Consider the following 25234-nt stretch of genomic DNA (forward strand, 5'->3'; position numbering starts at 1 on the left):
GCAGATAGTCAGGCCCATCTGCAGAGACAGGGAAGGAGGCCTGGGGCTGTGTTTCTGACCCTTTGGGGTCCTGGGTACCACCTCATGAGGTCCTCCTTGAGCCAAGAGGTTCCCCACTGTGCACCCTGAGCTGACCCCTAGACCTGCCCCAGGCAAGGCAGCTGTGCCAACAACAATAACCATAATAAGAGCACCTGCCATGATCAGGGACCTACTAGGGGCCAGCCCCATGGTAGCCCTTTACCTCGTAATAAAATCATTGGAGTAAAAGCCAACACATGGGGCCTACTGTGTGCCAGGCACTGTTCTAAGCTCTGTGCCTGTCCCCACATTTGCTGAATTCCCAGAACAACTCATGTGATTGGTTCCACTATTGATCCATTTTATACATGGAAAAAAACCAGGCTCAGAGGAGAGGATTAGGACTTCATGACTGCAACTGACACAGAAGGATTGAGCCAGTCTCAGGGCCTGGGGGCAACCGCCCTGAGCAGCTGAAGCCTCTGGATCCTGGGTCTTGGTTCCAAGCCTCTGACCTGTAAACAGCTGTATGGAGATCAGAAATCCTTCACGCTTCAACCCCAGCTTCCACACGATGGGCGCCATAGCCTGTGCATTAGGAAATCTAACACACCACTAAAGTGGTTCCAGAAGGAGATGTAAAGGTGATTTTAGAAGTGTGATTATTTTTTTCAGGTGAAAGATGTGGAAGAGTTTGATAAACTCTGTGAACACACCTGGAACACTGGAAGAATCTTTAAGTGTTGATGTATTTATAAGCTCAGTAGATTAGATTTCCAAGAGCTGTCTGAGAATTTGTGAGGATCTTGCTGGGTTGTGAACTTGCCCTGGTAGGCAGCTGAAGGGCTATAAAGAAAAAAGAATGTATGGAATGCATAACTGACTCTTTAAATCAAACTCTCTGTTTAAGGGAGCACAGTCTGTTCAATTTCAGTAAAAGAGAGTGACAGTGACTATAGTAAGTTTACAAGAAAAGAAGAAAGAATCAATGAGTGGAATTTGAAGGGTCAAGGGGTTTGAACACTTAATAAACTGAACATCAATTTAAAAAATAATTGGTTTTAAGTAGTCCCCTATTTACACAAAAGCAGACCTCAGCAAAGGCACACTGACCATTTCTAATCTGAGAAGCGAGGACTGGGGTTCACACTTGAGTGCATCAGTTCTGAGTAGTGAGGGCAGCTCCCAAGTCCACAGAGCTCAAGAGCTGGAGCTGATTCCAACCCAGACCAAGCTGGCTGCAGGCTGGCCCAGGATGTCTCTGGCCTAGTCCCATTTGCAGATCCGTGGTGAGTCCCAGAGGTGGACTTGTGTGGCAAAGAGCTGAACCCTGCCAAAAAGAGGCCTGGCCTTTGCTCTCAGCTACTGGGAGGGAACCTCTAAGTCCCTGGAATGTCTCACCTGATTAGAGTGTCTTTGTTTACCTGAAAGCCTTGGACTTCACCAAATAGTCTAATAATATAACTAACGATAGGACTTTGGGTCACTGGTATCAGCTCTATCTGTGGAGCAGCTGAAACTAAGGTCAGCCATGTAGACAGTTATCCACATCTATGTGACAAAGCCACACCAGGACATCAAGGCTCAGGTGAGTGTCCCTGGTTGGCAATGCTCTATGCTTGTTGTCACATGTCATGTCAGGAGGAATTACCACAGTCTATGATTCTACTGGGAGGGGACAACTGGAAACTCCCCATTCGGAATTCCCTGGACCCTGCCCCATGCTCTTCTCACCTTGGTTGACTTTAATCTGTATCCTTTTGCTGTAATGAGACATCACATGAGGATAACAGCTTTCAGTGAGTTCTGAGTCCTACTAGTGAACTATCACAACTGAATGTGGTCAGGGACTCCCCAGTGTGCAGCTGGCATCAGAAGTGAGGGCAGTCTTGTGCATTGCTCCCTAACTACTCAGGACTGCTGGATTAAAGGCTGTGCAGGTCGTTTGAGGATAGAAAGGATTCCTGGCAACACTGCCTGGTTTGAACCAAGCACTGCCACTTACCTCCCATGTGATCTCAGTTAAGTTGCCTCCCTCCCCTAAGCCTCTTTCTACACCTGTAAAATGAAGATATGAAATGTTTCCTCTTCATAGGGCTGTTGTGATGCTTAACTTCAGAAGCAAGTGGAGAACGTAAAACGTGGAATCCTTCTTAGCTAGGCTCTTGTGTCTGAGGTCCTTATTACTAAGGAAAAAGAGGGAATGAATACTGAGAAGAAACCAGCAACCACGGCCACAGAGAGCATCTCATCAGCTCTATTTGGCTGCACCAACATGGAGCACTCCTTTTAGACACAGCATTGTGCCAAGTCCCTGCAGAAACATGTCCCTCCCTCCATCTAGACTGTGCACGGCCAGTGATGCCTGGTCTGAACAGTCAGGATGAATATGGCAGAAGTGGCTTCATTCAGAGTCCGTGGCGTGACCCTGACTGTCTCATGCAATGAGACCCTCATGAGGACCCTGCTCTCAGGAGGGGGGTGTAGGCTTGGAGGGCACCTCGACCTTCAGGGACTCACTTTCATTCTCTCAAGCAAACCCCAGAACTATACCTGGCCCATCTCATCCAGGATCCCCCATGACTTTGAGAATCTTGTCTGAAACCCTGTCTCTCCAGTCAGGAGTGGTAGCACCCAGTGCTCACCTAGGGGCAGGAGGCAGCTTCGGGACCAGCCCCCCAAAGCCCTTAATCTCTTTCTGGAGCTCAGCTTTGTACCTTCTTATCAAGAGAGCAAAACGTCACAGTCCCTCCCAGGGCAAAGTTTTGCCTGGCACAGCCAGAGTGGACACTAATGAACAGTGACTCCTTCCTGTCTTTCAGGCTTGAAGATCACAAGGAATGTTAACCTGGGATCTTTGAGGAGCTATACACAAGGTAGATTTCTGACAGGTCCCTACCCGCGTCCTTGCGGCGCTGTGTGAGCAAACCCCATCACCCCCAAATGCATCACACCACCAGGGGGAGCCATGGAGTTGCACGATGCATCAGCACTAATCTTTGTCTACAACCTCCTGGGGGAAGGGATAAGAAGTAGATAGAAAAGGTGAGAGGCAGGAGCCCCGAATCAGCTTCCAGAGAAGATGGAAGTGAAATGGAGAAATAATAATAACGACATTAACAATAGCAATAACATTACTAATAACATTAAATAATAACTACTTCCTGTAGTTATCATTCCTGTTCGGTGAGATTGTAAATCTTGACATAGGTTAGTCTCTGAATGGGTGGGAGTCAGGTGTCAGGAAGCATTTGGGGGTCAAAGAGGGTGGAGAAGATTGGTGCAGTGATCCCTGCAACTCTCTGGGTGAGCAGCAGGGGGCGCCCTAACCATGGCAGAGACTGTTGAGTTGGTTGCACAGACATAAGCAAGTGTCATGGGGCAGTGGGAAGTCCATGGACTCTGTCTCAGAAGGAAAATTACTTGATCTCTGTGTGCCTCAGTGTCCTTATCTGCAAAGTGGACATCAGAGCTCCTACCTTTATGAGCCTGAGAACAAAAACCAGAGAGAATAAATGAACAACCACAGCAGCAACAACAAACAAAAACAAGAGCCAAAACCAAGTAGCGAGATGGGCCTTTCTATCATCTGACCATGAAATCCAGCCACATTTAAAACCAGGTCTACCCCTCAGATTTCCCAGACAACAGAAGTCAATGCATTTTTTTCCCTTTGAAAGTGAAAAACAAACAAACAAACAAAAAACATGCTGTAATATTGGAGGGAAACAATTATGGGTTTTTTTTTTTTTTTGAGATGGAGTCTTTGTCGCCCAGGCTGGAGTGCAGTGGTGCGATCTCGGCTCACTGCAAGCTCTGCCTCCTGGGTTCACACCATTCTGCCTCAGCCTCCCGAGTAGCTGGGACTACAGGTGCCCGCCACCACACCCAGCTAATTTTTCTGTATTTTTAGTAGAGACGGGGTTTCACCATGTTAGCCAGGATGGTCTCAATCTCCTGACCTCATGATCTGCCCGCCTTGGCCTCCCAAAGTGCTGGGATTACAGGCATGAGCCACTGTGCCCAACTACAACTATGATTTTTATATGAACATTAATTCCATTATGTGGTTCCTTGAGGTTGCCTGATGTACACATTGTGGGAGAGGCCATGAGAGCTGCTACACAGCCCTTTGGAGATGGCGATCATGAAGCCAGCAAATGGTCAAGGGCTGTGAGTCTTCAAAAATCTGTCCTGATAAGTGATGATGTCATCTCCACATCCAAACCTGTCTCCAGAGAAGACACAATCCCATCCACTCAATGCTGCCGATTCTCCTAAACAATTCAAATGGGCTTTTTGCCCAGCGAGAAAGGGATTTTTGTATGTACATTCATGTTCTCTTTCTTATTCATCAGAAGTTATTTTTCTACGCACCTCACATTCTCAATGATAACTAAGAGAAATTCCTTGTTTGATTAACTCACACTCTATACCGGAACATTTGTGCATCTCACAACGGTTCCCTTAGAGCCCACCTTTCCTTTTGAGTTTAAACCTTCCTTGGAGTAATCAGAATAACTTCCAAATAGGAAAGAATGAAAGAGACTATGTTTATTCATTTTGTACACTCTTAAAACATAAATTGTATTTTTGCTAGCTGCAGCTAAGACTTTTATTTTAAAATGGGGCACTAACTTTCCTTCCTCCTACATTAAAACATTTCAGAAAAAAACTTAAAATCTTAAAAATAATTTTAAATACTGGGATAAATTTCTTTAAACATAAATTTCCAATACTTTCTTAAAAAGGTCATATCTATTTCAGAACTCTAATATCACCAGAACCCCAGAGAACATCCCCCAAATTTTTAGGCATAAAAATTCTCTCGTTTTTCAGCAGACACTTGATCAGTTTACCTGCATCCATAACCTTGGATATGGATTCATATGGCAGAGTCTATAAGCTGGAACATTAAATAAAAAATTGAAATGATTTATTTTCTTCTAGCTGTTCCAAAAATAAAGCATACAAAAACTTTAAAGTCACAAATGTAAACTATTGTCAGAACAGAATGTTAAACATTTTTTCATTATTAGACATCATTATTAAATACAAATAAGTGATGAATAATATAGAAAACAATGCTTATTGTTTAAGAGGCATATATGTGTGATGGAAATAAAAAGTCTGCATTCATTTAAGTTAGGTTACATTTATTTGTGGACACAAACAGGCCCACGTATGAGAGGAGAGAAAGGCAGAGGAGGGGAGCAGCGGGGAGGATGGTGCAGACTGGGTGGGCCCTGCTGGCCACATAGGAACCTGGAGCCTTTAGGCAGAGCAGAGACTAGACTGGACTTTCACTTTAACAGAACCCCTCGGCTTCCCTGGACAGAATAGGCCCAAGTGGGTCATGGCAGCCACATAGAAACTGGAAAGGTGCTTGCTGGGTCCTCCAGGAAGAGGGATAGGGGCTTGAACCAGGGAGGCAGGGGTGGCGTAAGGATATGCTTTTGGATGTGTGTGGAAGGTCGTGCTCACAGAGTTTTCTAATGGATGTGGTCAGCGAGGGGAAGGCAAGACCAAGGATGAAGCCAGAAGGTTCCCCTGAGCACCTGGAAGGAAGGAGCGGTGTCCATAGAGGACTTCAGAGGGGAGGCTTTCAGGGGCGATAATTCTGAGAATCTCCCTTACATCCAAATGGGAACAGAACAGAGACAGCTGAATGCAAATGCCTGGAGTTCAGGAGAGGGGTCCAAGCTGAAGATGTTTCAATGCACAGCTGGAGTAGTGATGACCACAGATGAGGTAAGGAAGGGGTGAAGACAGGCAGAGAGGAGAACACACATTTGTCATTGGTGCTTTCATGACAACATATGTTATCTTCAATCTTTTTGATAATAGTCACCCTAACAGGTATGAGGTGATGTCTCATTGTGGTTTTGATTTGCATTTCCCTGATGACTGGTGATGTTGATCATTTTTTCTCTGCCTGTTGACCATTTCTGTGTCTTTGGGGAACTCGCCATTCAAGTCCATCATGCCTTTTCAAATCAGATTATTTGTTTTCTTGCTGTTGAACTCAACTTGTTTGAGTTCCTTATATATTCTGGATATTAACCTTTTACCACATGTGTGGTTTGCAAATATCTCCTCCCTTTCCATAAGTAGTCTGTTCACTCTTTTGTGATTGTTTCTTTTGCCATGCAGAAACAAACTAAAACAACTTTTTAGTTTGATGAAATTCCATTTATCTATTATTGCCTTTGTTGCCTGTGGTTTGGTGTTGTTAACTTAAACATCACACAATTACAAATTTGGAAGAAAGAGCTTTATTTCTTATAAAGGATTACAGCCTGCAAGGTGGCCATCCAGACAGGCTGGGAAGCAGAGCCTGCAGAAGAGGCTCAGAGACAAGCACTTTAAGGGAGGGAGGAGAAAGACAGGAATTTAAGCTGAATGGGCTGGCCAAGTATACATATTCAACAGGTTACAGAAGGAGCTTTGAATATTCATGAAGGGGTTTTGACCCAAGCATATTGAACAAACACGCATGTTACATGTAATCCATGTTCACCTTAGGGTAGAGACTTAACATGTAAATGTATTACAATTAGGCCCTACATGTTAAAAGGTCTTTGGAGGACACAGCAGCCCTCAAGTGCGCAGCCTCTGTAAAACCTGCCATAACCAGTCCATGCTCCATGTTCTTATCAAGAGAAAGTTACTGAAATCAGTCTTTTGTCCAGTCACAAGGGTGTGGGGTCACTGTCTGGTGGTGAGCTGTACATTGTTTTAATATTACTTATATCGAGACCAGTGCTTGCTTAGCTACCAGAGAAAAATAAACATATTGTGGCAGTTAGAACATAGTTTATTCTCTAAGTGTAGGGGTGTGTAATTTAACCCCTGCCTGGCATGGCCTTAGGTTTTGTACATGATTTGGTATCTCATTGCCACAGAGTCTGTTCTGCCAGTCTTATGATCTCCATTTTCATATTAAGGTTAATCAGTCGCTGCATCTCAGCTGCAAAAGGAAGGGGCTATAATGAGGTGTGTCTGACCTCTCATCCCATTGTAGCAGCAACTCAGTTTTTAAGATTTTTCTGGGGTCCCCTTGGCCAAGAGGGGGTCTGTTCAGTTGATTACAGGGCTTAGGATTTTATTTTTAGTTTACAGTATCTAAAAAAATCTGTGCCCAGATAATGTCAAGAAGCTTTTTCTCCTATGTTTTCTTCAAGGAGTTTTACAGTTTCAGGCCTTACATTTCCATCTTTAATTCATATTGAGTTGATTTTGTTTACGTCTGAGATAACTGGCAATGGCAGCTTTGATGAACATGTGTGAAAGGGTGGGGGACTTGATTGGAAGCTAGTTTGGAAAATAACCGAAGAAAGGAAGGTAGGAAGAGTGACGACAAACAACCTCTTGAGGAGTTTTGCTGCAAATGTTACCCACCCTTGGAGGGGTGAGTTGGCCCTAGTGGGTCCTTTCTCTGCCCCCTGCCACTTATGCCAATAGAATGAGACCAGGATCGGCAAAGCAGAGAAGAAACTTTATTCATTGATCAAGAAATGGAGAAAGGGAGTTCATGTGCAAAGCACCTTCTCCCAGGGGTTGGTAAAAGGGGATCTTAAGGGCCCTTAGGGCAGGTAGTTGGAGACTGAGGCGGGCAGATCTGGAAAAAGGTGGGTTCCTCCAGGAGGGGCTGAAGTGTGCACACTCTTGTGTTTTCTTTTGTACTTGGCACCTTCTGTGCCTAGCAAGGCATAGTTCTCGCCTCTGAGTGGAGATTTTAGTATGGTAATGAAGCAAGAAATCAGGTCAAGGCCTGCACTGAGGCAGGAATCCAGGTCCAGGCAGCACTTCTGGGCTGAACTCATCCCCTGGCTGGTTCCTGTTGCTGGCTCCCAGCCTTTGTTTCTGGCAGCAAGCAGAGCTGCAAGCACAGGTTAGTTTCACAGGTTTTGGGGCTTCCTGAGAGAACTGAGGTCATGTTGCAGAGACCCAAAAAGGAACAGAGAAATGGATCTGGAGAAGAAGAATTTTTCTCAGTTCTTTCCCCACAATCTCCCAGAGGTGCTCAAATTCATAGACAAAGAAAGTAGAAAGCTGGTTGCCATGGGCTGGGGGCAGGATGGAATAGGAAGTTATCATTTAGTTGGTACAGAGTTTCAATTTGGCAAGATGAAGAAATTTCTGGAGATCAATGATTAATAATTGCATAAGAGTGTGAATGTACTTAGTGCCACTTACCTGTGCACTGAAAAATGGTTAAAATTGTAATTTTTTAATGTATATTTTAACACAAATTTTAAAAAGCACTAAATATTTGATCAGCCTCCTCGCCAAATAAGAAAAACTGATGGCAAATAATCACATGAAAGCATTCTCAACACCATTTGCTGTTACGAAATCACAGATTATAACCAGAACGAGGTAGCAGTACATACCTATTAGAATGGCTACAAAACAAAACCCAAAGAAATTTTTTTTTAAATCCTGATAATACCAAATGTTAATGAAAACGTAGAGCAACCAGAACTCACATATTCTGCTGGTGGGAATGTAAAATGGTACACCCACTTTGGAGAACAGTTTGGCAGTTTCTTATAAATTCGAACTTACACATATGACCAAGCACCCGACTCCTAGGTATTTACCCAAGAGAAATAAAAAAACTAGTGTCCACACACAGAAATCTGCATGTGAATATTTATACTAGTTTTACTTTATAGTCACCAAAACCTAAAAACAATATGAATGTTCACCAGCCAGTAAATGTATACAAAATGGGGATCTATGAAAACAATGAGGTATGAGTCAGCAATTTAAAAACAACACCCCATCACACGGACGAGCCCCAAATGCATTAAACCAAGTGAATGAATCCAGATTTTAAAGGCTACATTTTGAATGATTCCATTTATATGACATTCTTTAAAAGGCATATCAGTAGGGTAGAGAATAGATTAGTGTTTTTACAGGAATTAAATAGGGAGGGACAGTTGCCTACCAAGGAACATCAGGAGGGAATGTTTTAAGTAATGGCACTTGGTAGTGTCTTGACTGTGGTTGTGGGTATATAGCTACATACATCTGTCAAACCTCAAATAATTGCATATGAGAAATACTCAATTGATGAAATTGATGGTACCTAAATTCAAAATACACTAGAGATGACACTACGCTCTCACTAGAATTGTTAAAGACTGACAATACCAAGTGTTAATAAAGGTGTACAGCTACCGGAATTCTGGTGCATGGCTGGGAGTAGTGGTAAAAGTCAAAGCCATTTGGATAACGATTCTGCAATTCCTACAAAAATTAAATACGCAGGTATTATTTGAACTAAAAATTCCACATCTTGTGTATAAATGAGTATAAAAACATGTCTATAAAAAGACTTCTACTTGGATACCTATAGAAAAAACCTGGAAGATCTTAAATGTCTATCAATAGGTGAGTAAATAAAAGATAACAGTATACCCATACAATGGAATACTACTTAGCAATAACACATTGTGAACTACAGGCGTATACAACACCTTGGCTCAGTTTCAAAAAATGATTGCTGAGTGACAGAATACAGACACAATTTTTTAGTATATTTCTAGGAAATTCTCAAGTAGACAAACTAACTCACCATGACAGCGGGTATATTGATGATTGCCCAGCATAAGCGATGGGAATGGTGAGCTGCAAAGAAACATGGAAAACCATTAGAGTGGAAGAAGTGTTGTGTATCTTGACTGTGGCAGTCACAGCGGGGCTGCATACACTTATCAAAACTCACTGAAATGAACATTTCAGGTGTGTGCATTTTATTTCATGTAAATTATGCCTAATAAAGTTCACTAAATACATCCAGTGAAATTCACATCTTCATATTTAACATTCTGACCCATAAATACAATATAATTTGCTTTACTATTAAGACCAAATTATTGCATTCCTATTATGTGCTACATTCTTACTTTTTAAAGAACTTACAAGGTATTATGTTTCTTATTAAAGACTCAATTCCTTATATATTAAGAATGCAAATGGCTGTCTACATTAGCAAGGACAAATGAACATTTACCTAGATAATACTGTTACAAAGATTTTACTAATATATGGTACCAAATATTATTATGCCCTGGATTTTGAGGATTTGCCAGATGCATACTACACAGAGTGAGATGGAAAATCATGTCACTGAACCTAAAATTCTTTTTATCTATAAACAGAATGGGCCAGGACATTTAGTTTTGTGCTTGTCAGGAAGGTGATAGCTGGGTACAGTCAAATCTGTGCCACAGGATCTAGGAAGGCAGATTTCCAAATCTCAGATAAGAGATCAGCACGATCACATTGTCTGAGATTTTTTTTTTTTTTTTTTTTTTTGAGACAGAATCTAGCTCTGTTGCCCAGGCTGGAGTGCAGTGGTGCGATCTCGGCTCACTGCAAGCTCTGCCTCCCGGGTTCATGCCATTCTCCTGCCTCAGCTTCCTGAGTAGCTGGGACTACAGGTGCCCGCCACCACACCCGGCTAATTTTTTTGTATTTTCAGTAGAGACAGGGTTTCACTGTGTTAGCCAGGATGGTCTCGATCTCCTGACCTCGTGATCCACCCGCCTCAGCCTCCCAAAGTGCTGGAATTACAGGCTTGAGCCACAGCGCCTGGCCTGTCTGAGACTTCTGACAAACAAGAGGGAGCAAGAGGGTTAGGAAACCTGTGAAAAACTAAATTCCAACAAGACAATTAATGCCCAAACAAGCAACTCACGAAAGACAAATAGTCATAAACATAAAAACTAAGCCTGAAATTTTAATTTTGTCTGTATATTCCACTCGTATTATCGGAAAATATTGTCTTTGGGCCACATGTAACTGTGAGAAGCACATTTTTTCATGAAAGGAAATGCTAATCTCTATGATGAGGACCTTAAAAAAATCGCTCCTGCCCACACTACACTGAGAGGCAGCATTAACCGAAAAGGAGTTTCTTCTACACTGGTTCATAGAACATGTGTCCTTCTTTATGTTTTACGTGAAGATGCTGCATGGTTCTTATTTTGGAGGTGTCATTGAAACTGCAAATCTGTATACTATTTATCAGGGAAAAATTCTATAGTCACATTTCTTTAAAAATACCCAATATGCTACCATGACACATGGCAAACTCATCAGTGTCCGCAGCTCTAAAGCCAGACAGTGTGTGTGTGCTAAGGACATGAGGCTATGGATAGGGAACATCTCAAGGGTAGGGGCCAGGTCAGTGCTATCTCTTCTTCTCTCCATCCCCACCTACATACAGATGCTCACTATATATTTGGTGAATGAATGAATGGCTGTCACCTTCACTGCACCTAGGACCAGTCTTCATTTTTTCAGTCCCAGACACTCCCATAGACCCTACAGAATCCTACATCCTGCAGGATCGACTATCTCATGGCTCAAGATGAGGCTGTGACTGTCTGGGGCCAGAAGTGACCGGTTCCCAGATGTAAACAATCGTTCACAGAAAAACACTTCAGAGTGAGAGGGTTTTAGACACAGGTGTCCCATGCTTCAGATGTCCCCAGAGGTCCTGGTCCAGGCTCTGGCATTGGACGGAAGACCCGAGGTGGGAGGCAGGAAGTGGTCTCTGCTCCTTCTCTGCTCCCCTCTGGGCAGGTCTCTGAGGTCACTTGGCTTTGCAATCTCCCTCCACTCTGTGCAGAGGCGGATGACCTCTGACCACGTGTGGGTTTGAGGTTCCTCTTCTGTGAACTGCCAAGATCTCATGCTCCTCCCCACAGCCCTCTTCTCTGCTCACACAGGAAGCCCAGGAAGCCTCTGCCTCAGAGATGCTGCCGCTGCTGCTGCCGCTGCCCCTGCTGTGGGCAGGTGAGTGGCCCTGGGGAGAGGGGCCGTGGGGGTGAGCCCATCTGACCCTCATGTCTCCACAGGGGCCCTCGCTCAGGATGCAAGATTCCGGCTGGAGATGCCAGAGTCCGTGACGGTGCAGGAGGGTCTGTGCATCTTTGTGCACTGTTCGGTCTTCTACCTCGAGTATGGCTGGAAAGATTCTACCCCTGCTTATGGCTACTGGTTCCGGGAAGGGGTCAGTGTAGACCAGGAGACTCCAGTGGCCACAAACAACTCAAAAAGTGCAGGAGACCCAGGGCCGATTCCACCTCCTCGGTGACCCCTCAAGGAACAACTGCTCCCTGAGCATCAGAGACGCCAAGAGGAGGGACAACGGTTCGTACTTCTTTCGGGTGGCGAGAGGAAGAACAAAATTTAGTTACAAATATTCCCCACTCTCTGTGTATGTGACAGGTAAGGCACGGGCTCCAGGAGTGGCACAAGGGGAAGGTTATGGGGGCCACTGGGAAGGGCTCAGATGGGATTCATGTCCTGGAATGGGGATGGGAATAAAGCATGTCAGGCTCAGGGGAGGAACTGGACCAGAGCCTGAGCTTCCCACAGGGCTGCACCTTGGATTCCCCTCCTGATCCTGCGTCCCCACCTCTGTCCACAACAGCCCTGACCCACAGGCCGGACATCCTCATCCCGGAGTTCCTAAAGTCTGGCCATCCCAGCAATCTGACCTGCTCTGTGCCCTGGGTCTGTGAGCAGGGAACGCCCCCCATCTTCTCCTGGATGTCAGCTGCCCCCACCTCCCTGGGCCCCAGGACCCTCCACTCCTCAGTGCTCACGATCATCCCATGGCCTCAGGACCACGGCACCAACCTCACCTGTCAGGTGACGTTCCCTGGAGCTGGTGTGACCACGGAGAGAACCATCCAGCTCAGTGTCTCCTGTGAGTGATGGGGCCAGGATGCCTGGGTGCCTGAGGGTGTGAATGGGGAGAGGACCAGGAGAGAGGAGGTCCAGGACTGGGGCCACTTGGTGGCTGTGTCTTGGAGGCCTTGCTGAGTAGGGGAACTAGAAGGACCCAAGCTGTCAATTGCCATTTCTGCGGGCTTCTAGAGGAGCGCCTACCTTCATCTCACTCCCACCCCAACTAAATGAGAAATCCTCTCTTGCTGGCTTAGATCCTCTAATGAACCCAGTGATTGAAGCCTCCCTAGAAGACGGCACAGGTAGGACAGAGTCCCCATCTGGAGGCTAGAGGAGCAGGGCCTTCAGCTCAGGGAAGAGCTGGGCTCCTGCCTCATCCTGACTCACCATGGTAACCAGAGATTCCTTGTTGGCCAACTCAGGGACCCTCCCTATCCTCAGCTCCCATGGACACCTGAGCACCTGTCTGTAGGGACCAGCCCCACAGGGTCGGTAGGTTTTTCTCCCATGTTTGGAGACGAGAGAGTTGCAGAAATAAAGACACAAGACAAAGAGATAAAAGACAGCTGGGTCCGGGGGACCACTACTGCCAAGACACGGAGACCAGTAGTGGCCCCGAATGCCTGGCTGCGCTGTTATTTATTGGATACAGAGCAAAAGGGGCATGGTAAAGAGTGTGAGTCATCTCCAATGATTGATAAGGTCACGTGAGTCACGTGTCCACTGGACAGGGGGCCCTTCCCTGCCTGGCAGCCGAGGCAGAGAGAGAGAGAGAGAGACAGCTTACACCATTATTTCTGCTTATCAGAGACTTTTAGTACTTTCATTAATTTTGCTACTGCTATCTAAAAGGCAGAGCCAGGTGTACGAGATGGAACATGAAGGCGGACTAGGAGCATGACCACTGAAGCACAGCATCACAGGGAGACGGTTAGGCCTCCAGATAACTGCAGGTGGGCCTGACATGAGTCAGGCCCTCCACAAGAGGTGGAGGAGTAGAGTCTTCTCTAAACTCCCCCAGGGAAACGGAGACTCCCTTTCCTGGTCTGCTAAGTAGCGGGTGTTTTTCCTTGGCACTGACGCTACCACTAGACCACGGTCTGCTTGGCAACGGGTGTCTTCCCAGATGCTGGCGTTACCGCTAGACCAAGGAGCCCTCTAGTGGCCCTTTCTGGGCATGACAGAGGGCTCACACTTGTCTTCTGGTAACTTCTCAATATGTCCCTTCAGCACCTATCTCTGTATAGCCTGGTTTTTCCTAGGTTATAATTGTAGAACGAGGATTATTATAATATTGGAATAAGGAGTAATTGCTACAAACTAATGATTAATGATATTCATGTATAATCATGTCTATGATCGTGATCTAGTATAACTCTTGTGGTTTTATATATTTTATTACACTGGAACAGCTTGTGCCCTCAGTCTCTTGCCTCGGCACCTGGGTGGCTTGCCACCCACACCTGTCCGCAGACTCCTCCACAGACTCCTCCAAACACACACCCCTTGGCCCCACAACAAGGACAGAGTGATATTCATACAGCAGGACTAGCCTTTGAGCCCCTTATCATCTACCTCCTAAATACTCCTCCAGCCTCAACTTTAAATTTTTCCCAGTAGTTTAATGTACTTCTGGACAGGTGATACAATCGCATGGGCAAAAATGCTAAATCCATAGCAGAGTCTGTTCTCAGATGCTTGTCCTCCTCCCCAGAATCAAAGAGTGTTCATCCTGGCTGCTCTGAGCCCTGGTGTATTCTCTGGAAGGATCTCAGAGGTCGTTTGGTATCAGCAGCACAGACTATCCTCACTCTCAGACTGTGTAGTGTTCCATTGAAGAGTTGGATCCTAATTCTGTATATATCTTCTTGAAATGGAATATCATGTTTCTACCAACAGAAACAATGGATTGAACAGTCTTCTATCTACTTTGCCAGTGTATGTCTATGTCTGTGGAATCAGTTACTTAAAGCAAAATAGCTGGGTCTTATGTTCTTTCTGATTTTGAGAGATAGGCCAAATTGTTCTCAGTCAATGGTGGATATGTTTACATTCCCAACAGCATGGGGTGACAGTGTTTTCTTTTCTTTTTCTTTTTTTTTTTTGAGACTCTCACTCTGTCACCCAGGCTGGAGTGCAGTGGCGTTGTCTCAGCTCACTGCAACTTCCGCCTCATGGGTTCAAGCAATTCTCGTGCCTCAGCCTCCCGAGTAGCTGGTAGACTACAGGTGCCTGCCACCACGCCCGGCTAATTTTTTGTATTTTAGTAGAGATGGGTTTCACCATGTTGCCCAGGGTGGTCTCCAACTCCTGAGCTCAGGCAATCTGTCTACCTCAGCCTTCCAAAGTGCTTGGACTACAGGCATAAGCCACCGCACCCAGCCGAAAGTGTGTCTTCATCAACCCAATGTGGAATGAAAGCTTTCGCTTTTTGCCTGTATTAGGTGAAAATTGGTATCTCCATATAATTTTTATTTATATGCACTTTTTAATTGAGATAAAATTCATATAACATTAAATTCACAATTTTAATCATTTTAAATTATACGCTAAACTGGCTTTTAGTCACATATTGTACAACCATAACCATGATCTAATGCCAGGACATTTTCTTTACTTCAAAAATCCACTCTGTACCCATTAAGCACTCACTTCCCATTATCCCCTCCTCTGGCAAGCACTAATCTGCCTTCTGTCTCTACAGATTTGCCTATTTTGGACATTTCATATAAGTGGAATCACACAAAAAACAGCCTCTTGTGTCTGATTTTTTTTTTCACATAACGTAATGCTGTCAAGGTTCACCCCAGTACTATGCATGAATACTTCATTCTTTTTGAAACCTAATATCCCATTGTATGGAGAGACCATGTTTTGCTCATTCATTGTTCAGTTGATAGACATTAGAGCTGTTCACACTTTTTGACTGTTACTAATAATGCTGCCAGGAACTTTCATGTACAACTTTTTGTTGGAACCTATGTTTTTATTTCTCTTGAGCATAGCCCTAGGAGTGTAATTTTTAGGTCATATTGTAATTCTGTGTTTAACTTTTTGAGGAAATGCCAGACTGTTATCCAGTGTCAGCACCACTTTACATTGCACCAGCAATGTACAGAGTTGCAAATTCTCCATATTCTTTTGAACATTCTCGTTTTCCTTTTTTAAAAGAACTATGGTCTTCTAGTGCATGTGAAGTAGTAATTCATTGTGGCTTCAATAGGCATTAAGATACTGATAAATGGTATTGAACATATTTTCATAGACGAATTGATATTTGTATCTTTTTGGAGAAGTTTTCACTCAAGTTCTTTGTCTACTTTTTAATAGGTTAATTTGGGTTGTTTGTAATTTGAGTGGTTTGTAAATTACATGCTCTTTATATATGCTGGATACTACACCCTTATCAGATCCGTGCTTTACAAATGTATTTTCCCATTCTGTGGGTTGTCTATTCACTTTCTTGATAGTGCCAATCAATGCAAAATAGTTTTTAATTTTGATAAAGTCCAAATTATGTATCATTTCTTCTTCCAACTGCTGGACAGTCAGGGAACAGCTTAGAATGAGCCCTGGGCTGATGTGATACCACATCCAAGGATGCAGGAAGGATCTGAAGAACCAATGTCCAAGTTGTCTTGGGAGAGGAAGGACATGGATTGTGGTTTAGCAGGTGAATGGGCCTCATCCCACCTTTTTGCAGGGAAATCAGGAACCGTGGAAGAGGTGGTTGTTTTGGCCGTGGGGGTAGTGGCTGTGAAGATCCTGCTTCTCTGCCTTTGCCTCATCATCCTCAGGTAAGCACTGCCTGAAGACCAAGGACAGGCATGGGGAGGGCAGAGGACATGATGCTGAATCCCAGAATCTCAATCCTGGGGGTATGCAGACAGTTTACGTGGTCCTGGGGCCAGGCTGGAGGCTGAATTGGTGGTGAGAATTACACATGGGCCATTTGTGGTCAGTTTGTGTCTGTCCCAACTGAGGGCCAAATGCCAGGATGGGGAGCTTCCTGCTGTCATGAAGGAAGTCTAGACCTGCTCTTCCTCCCTGTGATCCCTCCAGCCTCTAGCAGGGCACAGGAAGTTGAGTTGGCTGCCCTTTGCTCCCTTCATGCGGCCACACTTACAGGTCCTTGTCTCTTCACTCAATGTCAGTTTCCACAAGAAGAAGGCGGTGAGGGCAGTGGAGGTTGAGGAGAATGTATATGCTGTCATGGGTTAATCTCTCAGGTGAGTGATGTGGGCCTCTCACCCTTCAACATCCTGCTGGATACCTCCTCCACAATGGCCTCCAGGATTGCTCTGCCCATCATGGCCAAAGTTAAGCCAACTGTCTTCCTCCTCAAACCTACTTTTCCTGGGATGTGGGTTCTTCATCCTGCAGATGACAAAGAGGCCTCATCTCTAAAGTCAGAACCTGGGTGTGGGTCTCCATCTTGACCCCCCTCCCTTCTCTAGATCCCATAAATTACTAGCTCTTGTCCCTCCTTCTCCTAAGCAGGGCTCATCTTGATGCCCTTTTCTCCATCCTGACCCTGGTCATTCTTGCGGCCTCACCTCTTCCCTGATCACTGAACCCTTTTCACCTCCTGCCTCCATCTCTCCCCAACACAGGCCTCCAGACTGTACTTCCAGATGTCTCCTCATCCAGTTCCTCCACAGTCTGAATGGCCATGTTTCCTCTTCATTGCTGGAGAATGAAGTGCAAATGCCACTGCCTGGACTGAAGGCCTTTCACGATCTGTCTTCTGCTGGACTCTGCTCCTGATCCCCCTTCTCCTTGCATCACCCAAAGTCTCCCTACACCCACCAGGCCAAGCCCTCTGTGATTCTGAGACTTTGCATGTGTAGTTACTTCTCCTGAAATGGCCTTCCTCCCCATTCCTGCCAATCCAGGTCCTTATCATCCTTCAGGTTGTCTTAAATGTCATCCAGGTGTGTGTATTTTTGTGTAATCCTTGTATGATATTAAGCGGAGATGTGGCATTTGTTCATTAATTTGTAGACATATTCAGTAACTATACTGAATATATATAATGACTATGTGCCAGCATTTCCGTATGTGCAAGAAGTTCATCAATAGATACAGACTCAAAGAGCTCTGTCATCAAGCTGTTGTTCTGAAGAGCAGAAGGATACAAATAAAAAGAAATAAGTAAAATATTTTTTCCCATGTTGGATAGAGATATTTGTTTAGAGAAAAATAACACAGGGAAATAAGCACAGACTATACTGGGAAACAGTTTCTATATCTGATAGTGGAAAGAGGTGACATTTAGGCAAAGACATGAAGGTGCTGAAGAGGCAGGCTCTGAGTCTGAATAAGAGAAAAGCATCCCAGGAAAAGGATAAGGGGAAGAGCAAGTGCATTGCTCAGAGGCAGCAGCAGGCCTGGGGGTTGTGGACTCAACCAGAGCCCCATGTCTTAGAGCAGAGGAAGGGTAAGGAGGGGAGCAGCAGGAAGGATGCTGCAGACTGCGTGGGGTGCTGCAGTGCATACAGGAACCCGGAGCCTTTGGGAAGGGCAGAGACACAACTGGACTCTCACTCTGACCTCAAATGCCTGACTCAGAGCAGGCCCAAGTGGGTCACGGCAGCCACAGGAAGACTGGGAAGGCACTGCTGGGTCCTCCAGGAGGAGGGATGAGGGCTGAGCCAGCGAGGCAGGGTGGGGTGAGGACATGTTTTTGGATGTGTGTGGAAGATCAAGCTAATAAGGATCACAGGCTAACTATGTGTTCAGTGAGGGGAAGGCAATACAAAGGACGAGGCCAGAATGTTCCCCTGGGCACCTGGAAGGAAGGAGCTTTGTCCGTAGAGGACTGAAGAGGGAAGGACTTTCCTAGAGAATGATTAATTCTGAGAATCCACCTGACATCAGAATGGGAATAGGAGGGAGACAGCTGGATGTAACTGTCAGGAGCTCAAGAGAGGGGTCCAGATTGGAGATGTTACAATGCACATTCAACAACTTGGTTCAGTTTCCAAAAATATTACTGCTGAGATGACAGAATACAGACACAAATGAGTACATTTCTAGGAAATTCTCATGTGGACAAAAGTAACTCACCATGAGAGAGAGCATATCAATGGTTACCCAGCACAGGAGGTGAGAATGGTGAGCTGCAAAGAGGCTTAGAAAAAGCAGAGTCATGTGGGATATGAGAACTGAGCACAGGTGGGTAGGAAATGTAGGAAATGAAGTTGGAGAGAGATGGAGGCTACAAATATTGCAGTGTCCTGAGTCCATTATACTTATTTATGCATTTGAGCAAAAGAGTGAGATGAAATGACACTTACTTTAGGGGGGTCACTCAGGCTGCAGTGTGAGAAAGTATAGATGAGAGGAGACCAGATTAGTGGATACAGAGAATCCAGTGAAGAGATGACGCAGACATAGTCCTGGGTAAGGATGACGAATCTCATGTGGAGAAGTTGGGTTCTGGACACATCTTGAAGATGAAGCCAATAGTATTTGCGAATGGAGTGACGGAGTACACGCAGGGTAAGAGCAAAGATAGCTCACAGCCTCTGCTTGATAGGTGCCACAGATATCACAGGTGAGTCCACAGATATCATAGATGTCATGGATATCCATGAAGACATCCATGATCTTAATAATATCATGGAGAGTCTGATTACACCTCCATAGATGTCACAGATGCCCACAGGTGCCAAAGATGATGCCCATGTGGTTACCCAGAATGGAGACCTAAATAATTTAACTGCCAACAACTAAAATTGCCAACCCTGCAGAAGGAGAATATTAAGTGTAGATCAAATATTGTTTTGGTTACTGTAATTTGGAGGTGGTCCCGAGCCACCCACGTAGGGATTGTAGGTAGAAGGCAGGAGTCTGAAGCTCAGGAAAGGGGTCCAGGTGGGAGATACACAGGTTTGGGAGCCTCCACATTAAGGTTTGATGATGGATGAATCCACAAAGAAGAGAAGGGGTCCACGGACACAGCCACGGGACCCTCCAGCATTTAGTGTCAGGGAGAAGAGGTGGAAACAGCTAGAAGACTGTATAGAGCAGCTGCTGAGGAGAAATGAGTGACCATGAGAGTGCAAGTTCAGGTGCTGGTGGCCAACGGGGGCTGGAGTTTCAAGGAGAGATTGGTCATTTGTTTCAAATGCTGGCAAGTCTGGTAAGACAGGGTTTGAGAAACGACTATTTGAATTTAGCTAAGTTGTATCACAACTGGTATTGACAAAAGCAGATCTGGTTGCCTGGTAGAGGAAGGTCTCTTGACTAGAAAGAGTTCAAGAGAGAATGGAAGGAGAGGAGGCAGAAACCGTCAGTGCCAAGTACTATTTGGAGAAACACTGCACCAAATCTAGAACCAAGAAATGGGCCTGCAGCAGAATATGGTCGTGCCCTGTAGACTTGCCATTTCTGGCAACATCTGCTCTTGTGTCTCTCATGATACCATGTTCCCTGTTTGTGTAGGGCTTTTCACCCCTTGAGTTAACTGCATTCCCATGGCTTCCCCTACCACACTGTGAGCTCCACAAGGACATGGTTGGATCTAATTAGGCCTCCATCATTCTACTGTCTCCTATTCAGCTGCACACTGTCAAAATTTACAATTACCTGTATGTTTCTGTCTTCATCCCCTCAAGTACTGGAAGTCACAGCCCCCACCCCTGCTCTGGTCTGCTTTGCTCCCTCCTGAGGATCCAGTGTCCAGCACATAGGAGGTCCCAGAGATCTGGGGTTCAGCTCAGGTTCAACAGATGTATGACCTTTGTAAGTACCAAGTATCAACCAATAAGTGTTACCAGTGTTGCTTAACTGAGTAAGTGGAGCCTTAATTCAGAAACATTTGATGAAAAAAAATGGAAAAGTAAACAAACATCCTGTCAGGTTCAAATTTTCTTAATGGACTCTCTCTGCTTACTGTCCAGCCACCTCCCCACTGTCCTGCTCTGAACAACTTCTTTTCTCTCCACATGGAACATCAGAAGAGGTCCAAGTTACATGGCCCCTCTGACCTCTGAAGCTCTTCAGGGGCTGCCCCCACCATGGGGTGAGGAGCTGCATTATGCTTCCCTCAGCTTTCATGGGATGAATCCTTCCAAGGGCACCTCCACTGAATACTCACAGGTCAGGACCCAGTGAGGAACCCACAAGAGCATCAGGCTTAGCCAGAAGATCCAGATCCTCTATAGGCAGGGGGCCAAAGGCTGATTATTGGAGATTTAATACCCCACAGGCAATGGGTTTATAGACATTATGGAACTTTCCTGCTATACTAACATCATCTTAGACTTTGCAAGCAAGGAGTCCTGGAATCAAATCTGTGCTCTTTCATTTGCTAAGTGTATGATATCATGCAAGCTTCTTAACCTTCCATGTCTCCATTTTGTGCTCTGTAGAATGGGTGCAAGACGTCCTATCTCACAGAGATATTGTGAGGATTAAATAAAGCTACACATGAAAAACACCACTCCTGGTGCGTAGTGACAGTTTGGTGCATAACGGTTCCTTCCCCCTCGAACAGAAGGCAATAGTGACATTTGGTCCAGAGTCGTGATGGTCTCATCCCTGAAACTGTATCAGCAACATGTCTGTCTCACTCGATGCTCAAAACCCCACCAGAGATGTCTTCCCTGACTTGCCCTCCAACATCATCTCTTTCTACTCCTGAATCTTTTCTTTCCATCTCACCTGTCTGCTGTCAAATTTTCTGTCTCCTTTAGGTCCTGCTACTGGCAAAGCCAGATATTAGCACTTTGGGAATTTTCTAAAACTCAGGGCTGAACATAGTCAAAATAGTTCCCTAGCTCCTCAACCCACAAGAATTTGAAGCTTCTCAACGTGAAATTCTAAGTAAGGGATCAGCAAACCTCATTTGTAAAAGGCCAGACAGTAGATATTTTCAGCTTTGCAAGCCATAAGGTCTCTGTTGCAACTATTCAGCTCTGCCATTGTAGCACCAAAGCAGCCACAATCTGCAAATGAATTGTATGGCTGTGTTCTAGCAAAATGATATTTACTAAAACAGGCACCCCACGGGCTGCAGTGTGCTGGCCTCTACTCTAGGTTCCCCTGAATTTCACTCAGTCTACTTCTCAATGGCACAGCCTACACTCAAGCCATGCTCTGTGGACCCCATTCAGATGCATCTCTCCCTGTGGGTGTGCATCCACGTCCCTCCTCCACGAAGGACTGTCACCATGCCACCATCAGGCTAACACCTTCTTATTTTTCAAAATGACCTCAAAAGTGGATGTCTACATTAAGAAGATAGAGGGAAGCAGAAGCTCTAACCACCTTCCTAAAAAGCCTAAGTGAAATAATAAAAATCATTTTTAGAAAAACAGCCCCAACTTTACCAGCAGCACCCAAACCATGACGGGGTGAACGCATTATGCCATAAGTTCATAATGACCCTTAAATAAACAGATGGAAGATTCTGGTGTTGCTTTAAAAAGCCCTGATGCCAAAACCTCACTCCCTTATCCCCTAAAGGGACAGCTGAGTCACATGTCTTTCTATGATAACGGCTGGCTGGTGACAGGGATCAATCTGTCCGCTAAAACGTTAAAAGTTTACAATTAGATTTCCGGTCCAGACAAGATGACATCGGCCCATTTTGTCCCTGCTCCAACCCTCTAAGCAAAACTATAAATCCTGTAGATGGTTCAAGAGACACCAAAGGAGAACTCTGAAGTGTGATAAGAAGAAGCTGAGCTGGTTTAAGACCCCATGACTGGAGGAACAGCACAGAGGCCAGGGATCTTGCATCTCCCCCGACCTGAGGGAGGACACCCCAACTCACCATTTCACAGCCCCTGACCCAGCAGCAGAAGGCAGCTAGGCGAGCTCCGAAGGTTCATCCTCTCCTGGGTGGAAGGGGATCCCCCGACCAACAACATCAGGAGAGTCCCACATAACTCGAAAAGGGGATCAGTGTGAGCCAGAAACAAGTGGCCATGAAGCGCTATCATTCTCCATCAGGCCTGAGGCTCTCGTTTCCAGCCCAGAGATACTGAGACCAGTGGGCAGAACTGGAAAAAGAGATCCAGTCATAATGTCTAATATTCCTGACCCTCGGTTTGCTCCTTTATCAACTGTAAAGTCTAGTCTCTCACTTTCAGAAGTGTGTGTGTGTGTGTGTGTGTGTGACAGAGAGAAAGAGAGAGAGAGAGAGACTGTTATAAAGCAAGGTATTTAAAGAGCAGTACAGAGATCAGTAAACAGGAGCTTACCAAGCCTCCTCCTTCCCTATGGCTCAGCCAGGTGGCATGGACAGACACTGTCCACAGGAGGGACACTACTTGTGAGTTAACTGGAGCAGTGGGAAAAGGGGCCAGAGAGAAGAACCCAGCACCACCCAGTCCTGATTGTCTGCCACACCCCTGACTCCATCCATCCCTCTCAAGCAGGCCTGGATGCTTCTCACCCCTCTACCCTTCTGGGCTAGGACTAGGACGCTAGCCTCTGGCTTCAAGACCTTCTGCAGAGTTGGGAAGCATCTGAGCTCAAATTGTCACAGACAGTGACAGCTCCCCTGCCTGGGTCTTCCCAGGGGCCAGAATGTCTCCTAGTGGGTGGAGCATCATCCCTGGGAGTTGTGAGGCAGAACCTTGATCAGACTCCAGTGCAAAGGTGGCAGGAGCCCAGGGAAGGGTCTGGTGACTTCCTAGGTTAATGAAGCTGGTCAGGGGTAACTGAGACCCTCCAGGGTGTGCTTTCATCCTCAGACTTGGGCTCCTTACTCGATATGGGTATTAACCAGGGATTGGTGTAGTTCTGGGAAAAGGATAGAATACATGGGTATCCCCAGTAATTAGATGGGAATAATAAAGCTGATCTTGGGTATCATTGGTAGGAAAGTGTTAATCACTCAAGATTCTTAGGATATTTTACAGCTATTACAAGACCTTGGGAAACAAAGTTTCCTTGTGATGTTGCAGCTGTCCTCCCACTAGGCCTGAATAAGTGCAAGACTGCTACTTCTCTTTCTCCATCTGAGCAGATTTTTACTTTTTCACTCTGTGTTTTCTGGCATTTGCGTCTGAAGCCTTCTGTTCTCTCTGTGTGTGTGATCTCAGACACTCCAAGGCTGATTTCTCCCCAGACACTTCCTGCAGTTTCTGTCTAACTCAGGCTGTCCTGATCCCCAGAGTCATGAAGTGGCAGGAAGTCTGGGCCCTGTTGATAGGGCCCCGAGACCTACAGAGAAGAACTTCATGCCCTTCTAACATTCCCCTATGTGTGCCTTTCTGAGGGCTCAGGGGTGCCCATGCAGGGGCCTGGCTTCCTCCACACCTGTGGCCTTTCCAAGATCTACTACACCAGGTGATCACACCCTCCCCAAGGTAATCCCTTATCTAACCTTATGTAAGTCCCCCAAACCCTACAACAGGGCTCGCCAGCTGGTCCTCCCCAGAGCTAGCCTTTTTTTTTTTTTTTTTTTTTTTTTTTTTTTTTGAGATGGAGTTTCTCTCTGTCGCCAGGCTGCAGTGCAGTGGTGTGATCTCAGCTCACTGCAACCTCAGCCTCCAGAGTAGCTGGAACTACAGGTGCGTGCCACCATACCCGGCTAATTTTTCTATTTTTGGTAGAGACGGGGTTTCACCATGTTGGCCAGGATGGTCTCAATCTCTTGACCTTGTGATCCACCCACTTCGGCCTCCCAAAGTGCTGGGATTACAGGCATGAGCCACCGCGCCCAGCCCAGAGCCAGCCTTTTCAGGCATCTGACATCAATACTGTTTTTTTCCTGGCAGGGTTGGAGACCTCTAGAGAAGGAAAGTGAGAAAAATTTGAGTTCCTTTCTCCCTCAGGACAGAGGAAGATCCTGGACATGGGAGCCCGAAGGGAAGGTCCAGACATGGGGACTCCATGATTATTAGCTCCCAAACCTCTCTCTTCTCTCCTAACCCACCTTTGCACATCAGAGAAGCTCTTTGCTGATTTGGCCCTGCCATACACAGAAAAACCAAAGAACTTCTCTTCACTCTCATATCTGGCTTCCAAAACTATTCCCTATAGTTGTGAGTAAGCAAAGCAGGGAGAAGGAAGACATATATATTTTTATAATGCTTTATTTACCAAAATTAAAGAAGTACTTTATGCAAGATTGTGCTACTTGTGTGTTTACCTTTCTGTAGATTTGGTAAGGCTGCCAATCAACACATATTTATCACCTACTGCGCGCAAAGCAAGTCCACACAGTGCTTTTGAAAGTTGTACGTCTTTGCCTTCAGGGACTCACTTTCCATAGTGGGACTTCAGTACGCAGTGAGGAAACTTATCCTCTCACCTGCTCCCTGCCCACCTCCAATCTGTTCTCCACAGGGAAGACAGAGTAAATTCTAAAAATCCACTTTTGTGCTCCCTTCAGTGGCTTCCCATCACCCAAATGGGAATAGCAGAAATTCTTAACATGAGTCCAAGGTGTTACATGCAGTATCATATATATGTATACATATATGTATACATATATATGTACATAGTATATGTGTGTGTATACATATATATGTAC

At 45.4% G+C, this 25234-nt stretch overlaps 1 long non-coding RNA gene and 1 pseudogene across 5 annotated transcripts in view; one reads left to right on the forward strand and one right to left on the reverse strand.

Annotated features, from left to right (window-relative positions):
- LOC101058133 (uncharacterized) overlaps window positions 1-25234 on the reverse strand; it is a 93784-nt gene that overhangs the window by 8833 nt on the left and 59717 nt on the right. For 2 of the 5 annotated variants that reach the window (XR_001711895.2, XR_001711893.3), the window contains exon 3: window positions 9611-9663. This is a non-coding gene — a long non-coding RNA (uncharacterized LOC101058133). Of the gene's footprint in view, window positions 1-7498; window positions 9283-9610; window positions 9664-25234 lie in introns of those variants that run through there. The other 3 variants (XR_001711894.3, XR_008540824.2, XR_001711896.3) reach the window with 3 other exon arrangements.
- On the forward strand, window positions 11904-16959 carry LOC748734 (myeloid cell surface antigen CD33-like; annotated as a pseudogene).

Source organism: Pan troglodytes, chromosome 20, assembly GCF_028858775.2.
Source record: "Pan troglodytes isolate AG18354 chromosome 20, NHGRI_mPanTro3-v2.0_pri, whole genome shotgun sequence".
Lineage (NCBI taxonomy): Eukaryota > Metazoa > Chordata > Mammalia > Primates > Hominidae > Pan > Pan troglodytes.